The 14,100-nt window shown below is 45.9% G+C and overlaps 1 long non-coding RNA gene across 2 annotated transcripts; it reads left to right on the top strand.

The window, feature by feature from the left end:
* Window positions 1–190: 190 nt before the first annotated feature.
* LOC123150738 (uncharacterized) lies at window positions 191–3,978 on the top strand. 2 transcript variants are annotated; one of them, XR_006475327.1, is made up of 6 exons: window positions 191–790; window positions 1,084–1,953; window positions 2,181–2,273; window positions 2,356–3,047; window positions 3,127–3,285; window positions 3,694–3,978. It is a non-coding gene; the product is annotated as an uncharacterized lncRNA (long non-coding RNA). The 2 variants fall into 2 exon arrangements; XR_006475326.1 differs by having other exon boundaries at window positions 1,101–2,273.
* The last annotated feature ends 10,122 nt before the right edge of the window (window positions 3,979–14,100 follow it).

Below are 14,100 nucleotides of genomic sequence, written 5' to 3'. Positions count from 1 at the left end.
AAAAATAATTACTTTTTTAAAATAAAAATAATTACTTCCCACCACCTAATTTAGGTGTACCGTTGTTTGCGCCAATATTTTTTAACCTCCCGCTAAAAGATCCCAAATTAGGGTCTTTGTTCCCACCAAAAAATAGCTTATATTAACCTTTCCCCTAAATACCCGCCTAACAGAACCACTCCACGGCGTCTTCACGGGAGATTGGATCTGAGCTCTCGTCCGTGGTTCCTCTGTGCTGCCGACGTCATGACGGCGTCAACACGGCGAACCACACCCGAGTTAGCTGCACGGCGTCAGGTTATTCCTCCCGATCTCCTCCCTTCCTGTAACCTCCGCTCCTCGATCTCGCCCTCCTCCCTCTCCTCTGCGCCCGCCGACATGGGCCGCGTCTCCGTGTCCTCGGCCATGCCGGCGGCAGCAGCGATCCGGTCTGGCGTCGGTGCTGACGTGGTTCCCGTCTCATCCCCTTTCCCATTAATCCCGTGTCTGGACCAAGCACGACACCACCTCGGTGTTGCACGTTGCGACAAATGCCCACCCGGGCTCAAACCCCCTCCCCCACGAGCTCCTCCTCCTCGACGCGCCGCTCTCTTCCTCCCTTCTCTCCTCCGCTGGCCGCTTGGTCGTAGAACTAGTCAGGGCAGGGGACAACATGGCCGCCACCAAACAGCAGCCGCCCCTATACATTGTCGTCGCCGACGACCGCCAGAGGAGCAGCTTCCCCTGCACGCGCCCCATCCTGCAGAGCGCGCTCCAGCTCATGGGCTGCAAGCCACACCACACCTTCAAGGTCTGTCTTCCCCCATCTTGCTTGTCCCCCAATCTGTCAGCTCACTTCTTTTCGCTTCGGTTCAGTCTGAATCTTTAGATTAGACTCAGTATCCTACCATCTCTGCCGCATCCCTGAACCTCCATAGCAAGCGATGTAGATCAGTTTTTTTGGTATTCCATACTCCTGATATCCTACCTCAATTGGCTGATGGGATCAGTCTCATAGTGTTTTCGTTACAAGTAGCGAGCGATGTACATCTGCCTCATATCCTGCTTCAATTGGCTGAACCTTCAGAGTGTATTTAATTGTAGTATGATGTTCACAGCAGGGGCGGAGCTACTAGGAGCCTCCCTGATGCACAGGCACCAGGGTCGATGTTGATCTCTTGAAGCGATTGTGTAGAGTTGTTTGGTCGTGCACCAGGTTAGGCTGACAGTGGTGCATCAGGTACAGAGACAATCCCACGGCAGCCTTGTTCGGAACTGGTTCATGGGTAGGCCAGGTCTTGTTCAGACGTGGCCATGCCTTGGCGTAGCCTTGTGGGCTGTAGCCTTTTGGGTACGTTTGGTGTGGCTGGGCATCAAGGCGTCAATGCCCTTAGGTGTTGTAGGGTCACGCCGACACGCGATCACTCGACGAACCACATCGGATGGGCGACGCTGCGCTAGGCTCGGTCTTTACACCTAGCATCATCCATGCTAATCCGATCAGTCACTGACCTCAGCTCCAGCTCAAAGGTAGAGTATGACATATAGATGTAGTAAATCTTAAATCTCGGGTTAATCATTGCAAAAATTTTGCTTTTAGGCGGTATCTTCTTTAGATTTTTTTAGTTCTATGTACAGGGGTATTCTGAAGTTGAGAATTCAGTTCATTTACTTGACTTTATCAAATGTGGATAGCCACAAGACTGGAGACGCGAGACTTTGTGTATAGTCTAATAATGTTGCAATAAGTTGCTCCATCGTCGTATTTTCCCTCCTTTTTTGCAATAATTGTTCATTCACATTTTTTCAGAAACTATTGCCAATGTACCAAGTCTTATTCAGAGATTGTCAATATTGTTGGGCGTGTCCTGCTCTCCCTCTTTTATATTTGGTTGTTTGGTCTCACACTGAAGGTGCTAGATGTAATGTGGACTCAGGGCCAGAACAGAGAAGAACCAGAGCAGCTAGACTCGGGTGTGTGTTCAAGGCAACAAATGCCCTCTTTTCCACTGAACCACCAACACATGCTAGCTCTACTCTTTTGATGTTCACTTACACAAAAAAAGACCACACTGTATCCATACCCGTGCATGCACAAGCCCACACTGTACTACACTATTTGGGTACACACTCAGTACAATATCTTCAGCTTCTACAATGGCTTGTCTGACTGGTTATATTTGGTTTCAATAAATTAATAGGAACGCAGCCAAAAGAACGCCGATAACCGTAAGAAACAGAAGACAAAACATAAAATTGGATCAAAATCTTACTCGCAAGTAAGCTTTGAGAAGGTATGAGTCTAACTAAATATCTATGCCTCGCTTCTAAATATGGTTTCGTGTTTGAAGCATCTCATTGTTATATTACTTGCAGAGAAACTTGAAACTCACCCACACAAATGACGGAACATGGTCTAACACAGAGTCCTAGAAAGTTTGCGGAAGTACACTGACTTTTGGTTATTCTATAGTTATTCAATGATGTGCATTCGGTGTGTTTCATCATTAGCTGGGATTATTCATGCGTTGGATCGTGCTATTCTTGTTTTATCTTTTATATAGTGTCAATATTGATGCCGTACCTGTAATTGTTATTTTCATTTTTAGAACAAACCACGTCAAGAGGTTCAAAACAAAGAAACCGAAAGTCCACTTTCAAGTGAGCAGAAAAACAATATTTTCCAGACCGCATACAAAGAGACTCTGAAATGCAAGTCATCGCAGCCTTGTGGGTACGGATACATGGCCAAACCTTCAACTGGTTCTCAAAGGTTCCGTATCCTGGTTGAAGAGCAAGCTCGTGCTACAGCAGCCACCCAGCAGCAAAACTCTGAGCTCAGCCAGCAGGTCAACGAATTACAAGATCAACTACAAGCTGAACGTGCAAACACACAAGAGAGGATTAACTTGGAGTGTACTGAGAGAGAACAACTTGAGGAGAGGTTAAAAGAAGAGCATGCTGAAAGGGAAAGATTGTTGGAAGAGGAGCGAACATCAAGACCGGAATTTGAAAAAAACATGATGACAAAGTTTGTAGCATTGAGCCAACAGATGGGAACCCAACAGGTGATTACAGTCATATGCTTGCGACCTTGTAAATTTATGTTGCTTACTTGCATTGCTAAAAGTGCACTTATATTTACAGGTGCCTAAGGATTGACAAAGAAAATAGTAACCCAAACTTGAAAAATACACTTTTATAGAGATCTAGTCCTAATAAGACTCCAGTTCAAGGCCAATTATTATTTCTTCAAATGCGCTCATACAAGCTGCAACAAGGAATTCTCGAATGTTTAAAGCAATGGTAAGTCACAACCTTACTTTCTCTTCATGTTCACTTGCATTTTATACGTCATTGGCATTCATAACTAGCTAGCTGTTTCTTCTCTTTCACCATGTGTTGTTGCTGCATCGAGTCACAACTTAAACAAAAAATGAATATGTGCTAGCTAGGGACATGAACTTAACTGAAGCTATACATCGGGTCACAACTTAAATCAGTAGCAGAACCTTTTAGTAGATGTACTTGTGCTTATGCTTTAGACATTTACACTTGTATGATTGTTCTAATCCCTCAGTTACATGCTTGCTGACACAGTATTAGTCTAGTTAGTCTGGCGATAGTTCCTTTTAACTATGGGACTGGAATAATTGTATGGCGTATGTTATGTTGGACTCATTAACTAGAACTTTTTTTATTTCTTGATTGCAGGATCCAAAGAACTAGCTGGCCTGGACTCTAGATCACGGACCGTTTAGTCTCTGCAATTAATTAGGATGGCTAAATTATATCTGAGTTTCATTTGATGGATATTTGCTACGAGAATTATGAACTTTATGAATCTACATATTATACGTATGGTTTTGAATATTGTAATTGAATGCATGTATTTTTTTTTACGGTTGCAATATGCTACAACCCACTTTCGGTTGCCACATGTTAGCACCACCAAAAAAAGTGTTGCGTCATATCTCAGTCGATATGCCTACTATTTTGTTGCACTAGGATGTTGTAACGGATCACTTCATATTGTCTGGCACCACAAATTTTTTCGGTGCCACCAAAGTAATTTTTGTTGAAATAGAGTATCACCATGGAAATTTTAAATTGTCGCAATAGTTTCTTGCTACAAACATTTCAACTATTGTGATGCCTATTTATCACCACCAAAACAAGTATGTTGTAATTTCTTATTACGACGACAGGAATATTTGTTGCCATAAGTTAATGCCACAAGTGTAGTGGGTCGTGGCAACATGTCTAATGCGGCGAAACCAAGGATTGTTGCCATAGTTTATTGCCACAATTGTAATGGGTCGTGGCAACATTCCTAATGCTACGAAAACAAGGATTGTTGCCATAGTTTTTTGCCACAAGTGTAGTGGGTCGTGGCAACATGCCTAATGCCACGAAAATAGGGATTGTTGCCATAGTTTATTGACACAGTTGACTATTGCCACGGAAGAGTAATGCGCCACGAAACGGGCGTCGTTGGCATAGGTTATTGCCACAAATGTCTATCACCACGAGATATTAGGCGCCACGATTCGTTGCATGTTGCATTAAAGCTATCTCCACAAATATAATTGTGGCATCAAGTGAGTGTTGCCACGGAAAAACATGTGGCAACTTCCAACATGGATGTTGCAATAGCACACTTTATAGCCACGATTGCTTTTTCGTGGCAATAACCTATTACCATGTGTCTAGTCGCAACAGCTGCCAACGAATGTCGTTTCGTGGCAATAGGTACTTATCGTCACGAAATGACATGTATTGCAACAAACGATTTTGTTGCAATAGACCCGGATCCTTGTAGTGAAACCACATAAACACTTTGATTTTCAAAGGAACTAGGAATCGAGCTTGAATTGATAACATCAACATACATTGATTTAACTGTAAACTCTCCAGACCTAGTAAGCTTCCAGCGTAATTTATCGGGTTGTTGAGATAGCTGAACCTTCATCGGACTACTTACTAGATGGAGCCATTCTTCCCAACGATTGCCAACTAACGTCCTTCTGAACTGAATATTAAGGGGGTTGGATTGAAGTACCATTGCAACGAACACCTCACGTCGTTGAACAATACGATACAGAGACGGGTATTGAATGGCAAGGGGGGTCTCTCCGAGCCAAGTATCCTCCCAGAATCGCGTACGAGCGTCGTTGCCAATAATAAACTTTGTCCTATTAAACAAGGTTAATTTGACTTTCATAAGCCCTTTCCAAAAAGGTGAGTCAGTCGGCCTTGCTGTCACCTGTGACAAAGTTTTGGAGTGAAGATACTTGCTACGGAGAATCTGCGCCCAAGTGGCATTAGTCTCACTCGATAGCTTCCACAACCACTTGTTGAGAAGACATCTGTTCTTGACCTCAAGATTCTCAATACCAAGATCATCTTGGTATTTCGGTCGACAGATGATATCCCATTTAGCGAGTCGGTATTTCCTTTTTAGTTCATCGCTCTGCCAGAAGAATCGTGATCGATAGAAGTCTAGTCTTTTCCTAACTCCAACTAGGACTTCGAAGAACGACAAAAGAAACATAGGCATACTCGTGAGAACCGAGTTAATCAGAATTAATCGGCCTCCGTATGACATGAGCTTGCCCTTCCAGCAACTCAGTTTCTTTTCAAAGCGGTCCTCGATGCACTTTCATTCTCTATTTGTCAGCTTACGATGGTGGATTGGTATACCTAAATATGTACAAGGTAACGTCCCCAATTCGCACCCAAACAATTGCCTATATGCCTCTTGTTCGTCATTGGCTGTACCAGAGCAGAACAATTCGCTTTTGTGAAAGTTAATCTTTAACCCGGTCAATTGTTCAAATAAGCATAACACCAGCTTCATATTTCTCGCTTTGGCCAAGTCATGCTCCATAAAGATGATCGTATCATCAGTGTACTGAAGGATAGACACACCTCCATCAACTAGATGAGGTACCAAGACACCCACCTGACCAGTCAAAATTCCCAACGTATCAACTACAATGTTGAACAAGATAGGAGACATCGGATCCCCTGGTCTCAGGCCCTTATGTGTCTAGAAATAATGACCTATGTCGTCATTCACTTTAATTCCAGCACTCCCTTTTTGCGTGAACGATTCTACCTGGCATCGCCAGGCTTCATCAAAACCTTTCATACGCAGGGCCTGTTGAAGGAATGGCCATTTGAATTTATCGTATGCTTTCTCGAAATCCACCTTAAAAACAACTCCATCTATTTTTTTCGAGTGAATTTCGTGGAGCGTTTCATGAAGAACCACCAACCCTTGTAGGATGTTTCTGTCCAGCATGAAAGCAGTTTGGGAATGTTGCACCACAGAATGCGCAATCTGTGTGAGCCTATTAGTTCCAACCTTGGTGAAAATTTTGAAACTAACATTGAGGCGGCAGATCAGCCTGAACTGCTCAATTCTCACAGCTTCCGTTTCCTTAGGGAGCAGTGTTATTGTTCCAAAGTTCAAATAAAATAACTGAAGCTATCCAGAGAATAGATCATGGAACATTGGTAACAAATCCCCCTTACTAATATGCCAACACTTTTTATAGAACTCCGCCGGAAACCTATCCGGCCCTGGAGCCTTATTGTTTTTCATCTGTGCAATAGCTTCAAACACCTCTTTCTCCGAGAATGGGGCAACCAAAATATCATTATCATCAATAGTAAGTTGAGGCACATCCTCAATCCTAGACTCATCCAGGGACACACAACTATCCTCCGGAGATCCAAACAACTGCTTATAGTACTTGGTTATGTATAGCTTGAGGTTATCCTGTCCTAAAATAGTTCCTTCATCTTGTTCGAGCTAAAAGATTCTCTTCTTTCTGTGCTTGCCATTAGCGATCAAGTGAAAGAATTGAGTGTTTGCGTCCCCCTGGACAATATTGCGGACCTTAGCCCGCAATGCCCACTTTAATTCCTCTTCACGGAGAAGCTCTTTCAACCTCATCTCTGCTTCTGGTTTAGCATGAAGCTCTGTGGCTTGCAAGATCGTGGATTTCGATTTTAAATCTAGGGACTGAATAAGTGTAAGGAGCCTTTCCTTTTCAACTTTATAAATCCCACTAAGGTGCTTAGCCCACCCACGTAAGAAACTTCACAAATGCCTGATCTTATTCTGCCAGTGCTCAACAGAAGTCCTACCTCCTGCATCCTTAGCCCATTCCCTAGCTATCAGATCCAAGAAGCCTTCACGTTCAAACCATGCCAGCTCGAATGAAACGGAATTTTTGTTTTCGATGTGGTTTGGCTCACCCAAGTCCACGAATAAAGGCGTGTGATCAGAAATTTCACGCGAGAGAGCCTGGACCGTTACCAAAGGGAATTTCTGTTCCCACTCGACGCTCGCTAGGACTTGATCCAGCTTCTCATACGTAGGGTTTGGCAAAGCATTAGCCCAAGTAAATTTTCTACCGGAAAGCTCTATCTCTCTCAGGTCCAAGCTTTCAATAATGGTATTAAACATAAACGACCATCTGTCCTGAAAATTGTCATTATTCTTTTCCTCTCTCCTTCTAATGATATTGAAGTCACCCCCAACTAAAATTGGGAGCTGCTCAGAGCCGCAAATTCGGACAAGATCCGCCAAAAACTCTGGTTTAAGCTCGGGTTGTGCGGCACCATAAACTGCCACCAGAGCCCAGTTAAACCCATTAACTTTGGACCTAACCCGAAACTTAACCGCAAAGTCACCCATCACTACACTTCGGACATCCAGCGAATCGCATCTCACTCCAAGTAAGATCCCACCCGATCTTCCTCGCGGAGGCAGGCAGTGCCAATCAGAATCGACACCGCACGATAAAGTATTGAGAAACTAGGTCGCAAAATTATCTCTACCAGTTTCCGAAAGAGCAATAAAATCCAATCTATGCTCGATAGATACATCTGCAAGAAACCTTCTTTTAGCCAAGTCCTTCAGACCTCTACTATTCCAAAAGATTCCTTTCATAGTAAATCATGAATTTTTTTAGAGGTACGGATCCTAGCACTACTACGTACCGCTGAAGCAGGATAAATCTTCCGCTTCCACTTGCGTTTGGGTTTGCTTTGGTGCTCCACCCAGTCCTCATAACCGGGCTCACTGGATCGAACTACTGCATCCTCTAAAGTGGCATCCTCTTCCTCGGAATCAGGAATGGATGGTGCAAGATCCACACAAAAATTATCGAGCACTCTGACCCCCAACGCATCAATATCTGCATCATTCATGGGTTTTACCGCTGCTAAGTTTCAAATTGTTTCTAAAGCGCGTTCCGCTTCCAAATCTAGGAGATTTAACAGAGTTGGAAATTTCACTATCATTACTACCTAGTGAAACTCCTAATTGATGTGCATTATTAGTAACCTCATTATTGAAAAAATGCAAGATAGAATTAGAAACGTTGACGGACATACCAGTAGTGACCTCAATGTCATGAGGCTTGGACACCCTCATGGCGCACCGCTGCTGCATGTCATCAACCTCCGGGTGCTCCTGGAGACGGCTGCTCATCCGTCTCCCTGCAGAAACCGGATCCGGAATCCCTCCATACGCAATGACCTCCTCCCGAGAAACGGCCGAAACCAGAGGTGCCCTCGAGCCATGGTCCGGGGACGCAGGGGCGCCGGAGGAGGGAAGACGGGCCTCCTGCCCGTGCTCCCCTGCCATCCCGATCCTCTGGCTGGTGGGGGTCTCGGGCGCCGCCTGAGGCGCGGCCATCCTAGCCACCCGGGAAGAGAGGGGAGTCAAGACCATCTACCCCGGACTCCCTCCCCTAGGCATAGTCATCAGCAGCGGCTCCATTGCCGCGAGAGGAGAAGAGGAAGCCAAGGCAACCTGCCCCAAACCCCCTCCTGTAGGCAATGCCGTCACCGCGGGAGGAGAAGAGGAAGCCAAGGGCACCTGCCTCGGGTCCCCTCCCCTAAGCACCGCCGTCGCCGCACGAGGAGAAGAAGGGGCCAAACCCACCTGGCCCGGGCCCCCTCCTCTAGACACAGCCGCCAACACTGGCTCCATCATCGCCCGAGGAGAAGAAGGAACCGGAGCCACCTGCCCCGGACTCCCTCCCCTAGTCACAACTGCCAACATCGGCTCCGTCACCTGAGGCGAGGCAACGGTCAGAGAATGAGTAAGAGGGGCCACCTGCCCAACCTCCTCCCCCCTCCCTCGACGAAGGTCGTAACAGGAAGATTCACCTCCGAGTCCCCGTCTCATCAACCTCAAAATCTAGTGCAGGCAGCGCATGCTCCCACACATCATCGGACTCCACCCTCTCACTCTAGAGTCGGGGGGGGGGGGGGCGGGGGTGCAGAAGCTGGCTCGAACGACCCAAATCTCAATGGACTCATTGGCACCATAGAAGATGGTGTTGCCCCGTCTCCAGGCGTCTGAGGAACGGGCACCGAACCGTTAGCCATCTCTCGGCCAACCTCATCCACGGGTGCTTCCTTAGCACCCGGGTCGTCATCTCCCTTGTGCATGTCAACATCAGACCCATTAATGGCCTCAGCGAAAAGATCAGCATCCTCAAACTCACTCTCAAGATTAAAAATCTAGCCCCTATATGTCCATAGTCCACTTAACCACATCAGGCACAAACTCGATATCCAGAACACTCACTAGTAATCGGGCCACTCCGTGAGCTCGGGTGAAGGCCATAACCACTCTCTTGGTTTTCCCGGCCAAGATTTCCAAGCTAGAAACGACTCGAGCATCCTGCATCAGCTTCGAGGGAGCCCCGGAGAAACGCAACCAGACCTGAGTAAGAGGCTTACCCTGAGGCTCAATCCTCTTCCACTCATAGAATTACAGGATGCACTCTGTGCCAAGCACTCTACACAACCCAAAGCACAGAACCCTCTGCCAATCTTCAACAGAAGGAAATTCCACCTTAAAAATATTGTCATACTAAAAGGTCCCACTGGAAGTCACTAGGAGCTAACTCCTTGAGCCTCTGCAAAATCTGATTCTCAGAGACCTCACCTTTAGTGACTTTCACAACCCCAGTGGTCAGGCTCTGGGTCTCCTATGGGATCTCCCTCACACTGGGAGACTCAAAGAACATCAGCTCAGCGCAATACACTCCATACATAGTTATAGTCGGCATCTGATCACGAAGAATCGGGCATTCCCCCGAAGCACGTGCTGGCTTGCCGCAAATATCACATAGCTCCGCCACACACTCAGCAATAAAGTGGCCTTTCTTCCCACATCGATAACAGAGCATCTTCTCTTTCTTACACGCCCACTTGGACGCCCTATCAGAGTCAGACCTATCCGCAGCCTCGGCCGAGCCTGTCACCACTGTCTCAGTGTCAGGAACCTCCGCATTGGCCAGCGCTGTCACCACCTCCATCGCATGTCCAGACAGAGCGGGTGTCCGTCCAGGATCAGCCCCCCCCCCCCCACGGAGGCCGTCGGGTCGACAACAACAAGCTGATGATGCTGACGGTTGCGGAATCAACCCCCTCTACCACCATGAGATCCACGGTATCCACCTCGCTGCTGATGGTTAGGGCCCGACGCCCTCTCAACAAAACCACCCGAAGGACCATAAAAAGGCCTCTCAGCTGAGCCATCGCTCTGCCAAGCAAACCCACGGCCACCACCCGTCAACGAGGAGCCACGGTGCTTGCCATCACCATACGCATCATATCCATCATGTAAGTGCATCTAGTGCCACCCCTAGTTGGTTTTGGAGTATTGACGACAAACCTAGTTGAGGGACTAATGTGTTTGTGAGAATTGCAGGAAAACACAGGTAGAAGTCCCTCATTGATTCGGCTTTACTACCAGAGATGACCCCTAAAAATGTATGAAGACATTGAAGACAAAGGTGGTCTATGAAGATATTCACATTGAAGACTATGACAAAAGAAGACACGTTATGAAGCCTATGGAGCTCGAAGACTTAGATCTTTCGTAGTTCTTTTTCTTTTGTGTTGAGTCATAGGAACCACCGTACTATTAAGTGGGGTCCAGGAGAACCAGTCAGAATGACTGAAGTGATGCCTAAAATCAAAAACCTATGTCTTCGAGCGAAGACAATGAGAGCGAATCTTGTCCAGAGCCGGACAAGTCAGCTTTGCTTGTAGCCCAAGTTAAGTTGCCATGAGAGTTTGAAATCTGACCGTTGAGACACGTTTCAGTTCCTTAGTGACCCAGGGTCATTTCGAACAAATCAGGTCGGGTTGCCAAGTGGCTATAAATAGCCCACCCCCCACAACCATAAACGGTTGGCTGCTCAGATTTCAGTGCACGGCTTTTGTCGTCTGAGAGCAACCCACCTCGAAGCCTTTGAGAGAAATTTCCTAGTGAGGAGAAAACCCCTAACCACCCAGAGCCAGAGCAAATTGGGCATCACTTGAGTCTTCTTGTCTGTGTGATCTGAAGACTTATTACACTTGAGGACTGTGAATCCTCCAGACGGTTAGGCGTCGCGTTCAGAGCATCCAAGAGACATTGTGGATTGCCAGTGAACGAAGTTTGTGAAGGTTTGGGAGTCTACCTTGAAGACTTACCAGAGTGATTGGGCGAGGACTAAGTGACCTTATCTCAAGGAGAATACGGTGAGGACTTGGTGTCCTGGACTGTGTGTTCAGGACTGGCTGTCCGGGACTGTGTGTCCTAAGGTTTAAATACCTAGCCGCTCCAACCAGACGTACAGTTGTCACAGCAACTGGAACTGGTCCAACATATCATTGTCTTCAACGAGTCACTGGTTTCATCTTCACTTCCTTTTCTTACTGTTACACATTGTGAAGCCATTGCATGCTTGCTTTATCTTTTGTCTTCACAACGTGAATGTATGAACTGTTTGGCTTCATAACTTCTTCCTACCTGATCCTTATTACACTGCAGTTGTTTGTCATTGTGTTTTCACTCTATTGAATACATGACCATGGCTGGCCTAGTGTAATCTAACTTCCGCTGCATAGTAAAAGGCATAATCTTCGCTGTTTGTCTTCATAACTCTCATGGTTTGAAGACTTTCATAAAAATCGCCTATTCACCCCCCTCTAGTCGATATAACGCACTTTCAATTGGTATCAGAGCAAGGTGCTCCCTTGTTCTGTGTGATTCGGTTTAACCACCTGGAGTTTTAGCTATGTCGACTGCAGGGGTAATCAAAGTCTCCGCTGTGTGCCCCGTCTTCGATGGAACTGAATATCCCTACTGGAAGAATAAGATGCGCATGCATCTTGAAGCCATTGACGTCGATCTATGGTATGTCGTCGAGAACGGCATTCCCAAGGCTGGAGAAGGTGTCACTACTGCTGATGTCAAGATGTTCACTCAACTGGACTCTACTGCCAAAAATATCATCTGTGGCCATCTGACAAAAGGACAATATGGCCGTGTGAGTGCCTTGAAGACATCCAAGCTGGTCTGGGACTGGCTCTCCAAGGTCAATGAAGGCGTCTCAACCCAGAGAGATCAAAGAATCAGTGTCCTTCGCAACCTCTTCAACCGCTTCAAGCGAAATGACAATGAGAATGTCCAGCACACATTTGATCGGCTCACTAACATCACAAATTAGCTTCAAGCCCTCGGCGCCACTGAGATCACCAAACATGAAATCGTCAAGACGCTGCTGAGATCACTTGATAGTTCGTTTGACATCCTAGCCCTGATGATTCAAGAACGTCCTGATTTCAAGACACTCAATCCATCTGACATACTTGAGAGGCTCAACACACATGAGTTTCAGCTTTCTGAGAAAAGAGATATCTACGGTCCAAACTATGGGCGAACTCGTGCCTTGAAGGCAAAAGCTGTTTCCTCATCTGAAGAAGAATCTGACAGCAGTTCTGATGATCCTCAAGACATTGGAAGGGAACTTGCAATGCTAGTGAAGAAGTTCCAAAAATTCACCAAGAAGAAAGGCTTCAGAAAATCTTCACGATCAATCTCAAGGAATGATGAAGCTTCTGCTCACGACTACAAGAAGAAAACATGTCACAAGTGCAAGAAAACTGGACACTTCATCTCCGAGTGTCCACAGTGGGACAATGAGAACAGAAGGAAGAAGAAGAGCAAGGAATATGATTCTGATGACAACAAGAAGAAGAAATACTCAAAGTCTTCTTCCAAGTCTTCCTCAAAGTCTTCATCACACAAGAAGAGATTATCTGGCAAAGCACGTGCATTTGTTGGCAAGGAAATGGATTCAGAGGATGAGTCCGCTTCTGAGGAGGCGGAGGTGGAGTCTGAGGAGGAGTCTGATTCTGGTATTGCGAGTCTGGCTACAGCATACGTCGCCAAGTCCATCTTCAACACTGAAGACAATGACTTCATCACCGACACCGATGCAAATGACAAGAACGACTCCTCTCCTACCTACTGCTTCATGGCACGCGGTGCCAAGGTAAACACATGCACTACTCGCTATCAAATATCTAGTGACGATGACTCTGACTGTGATTCAAAACCCAGCTACAAAACACTTGCTAAAATTGCAACTGAACAACAGAAAGCTATGGAACATATTCAAAAACTGTTAGACAGAAGCGATGATCTGTTGGGTGCTGAAATGACTCGATCTGAATCCTTAATTGAAGACATAAAAAATCTTCACGTTAAGTATCAGGAACTTGAGGATCGTCTTGATACTCTCTCAACAACTCATGAAAAGCTTTCCTATGATTATCTTCAAAGGAAGCAAGAACTTGAGAAATTGAGAGTGGCTCATGAAGATCTTCAAAAGGAAAACAAGTCACTTCGCGCCGAACAGATCAGTCCCGCTCAGGAAGGATTTGAACCACCATGTCTTAAATGCATTGAGCGTGACAATGCTACTTCTATTGCTGAGTGTTCCACTGCTACTGCTGTTGCAATATCTTCAACTGTTGATGTGGTAACTAACCCCTCTGCTGAGGATACCACTGCTATTGCTGATGAGAATTTTAGGTTGAAGACATTGCTTGAAACATGGATGTACAAAAGTCTTAAAGGACATCAAACATTATGTGATGTCCTCAAGAAGCAGATTCTGAACCGAAACCCTAGGAAAGAGGGTGTTGGGTTCGTAAGGAAAATAAATGTAGATGGCTTCATATGGTCCAAAGGCTTCATACAAACAGAGGACTCACCTGAGTCACACTAACGAAAATGTTTTGCAGGGA

This window comes from Triticum aestivum, chromosome 7A (genome assembly GCF_018294505.1).
Source record: "Triticum aestivum cultivar Chinese Spring chromosome 7A, IWGSC CS RefSeq v2.1, whole genome shotgun sequence".
In the NCBI taxonomy this organism is placed as follows: domain Eukaryota; kingdom Viridiplantae; phylum Streptophyta; class Magnoliopsida; order Poales; family Poaceae; genus Triticum; species Triticum aestivum.
This window is presented reverse-complemented; position numbering and strand designations above follow the sequence as displayed.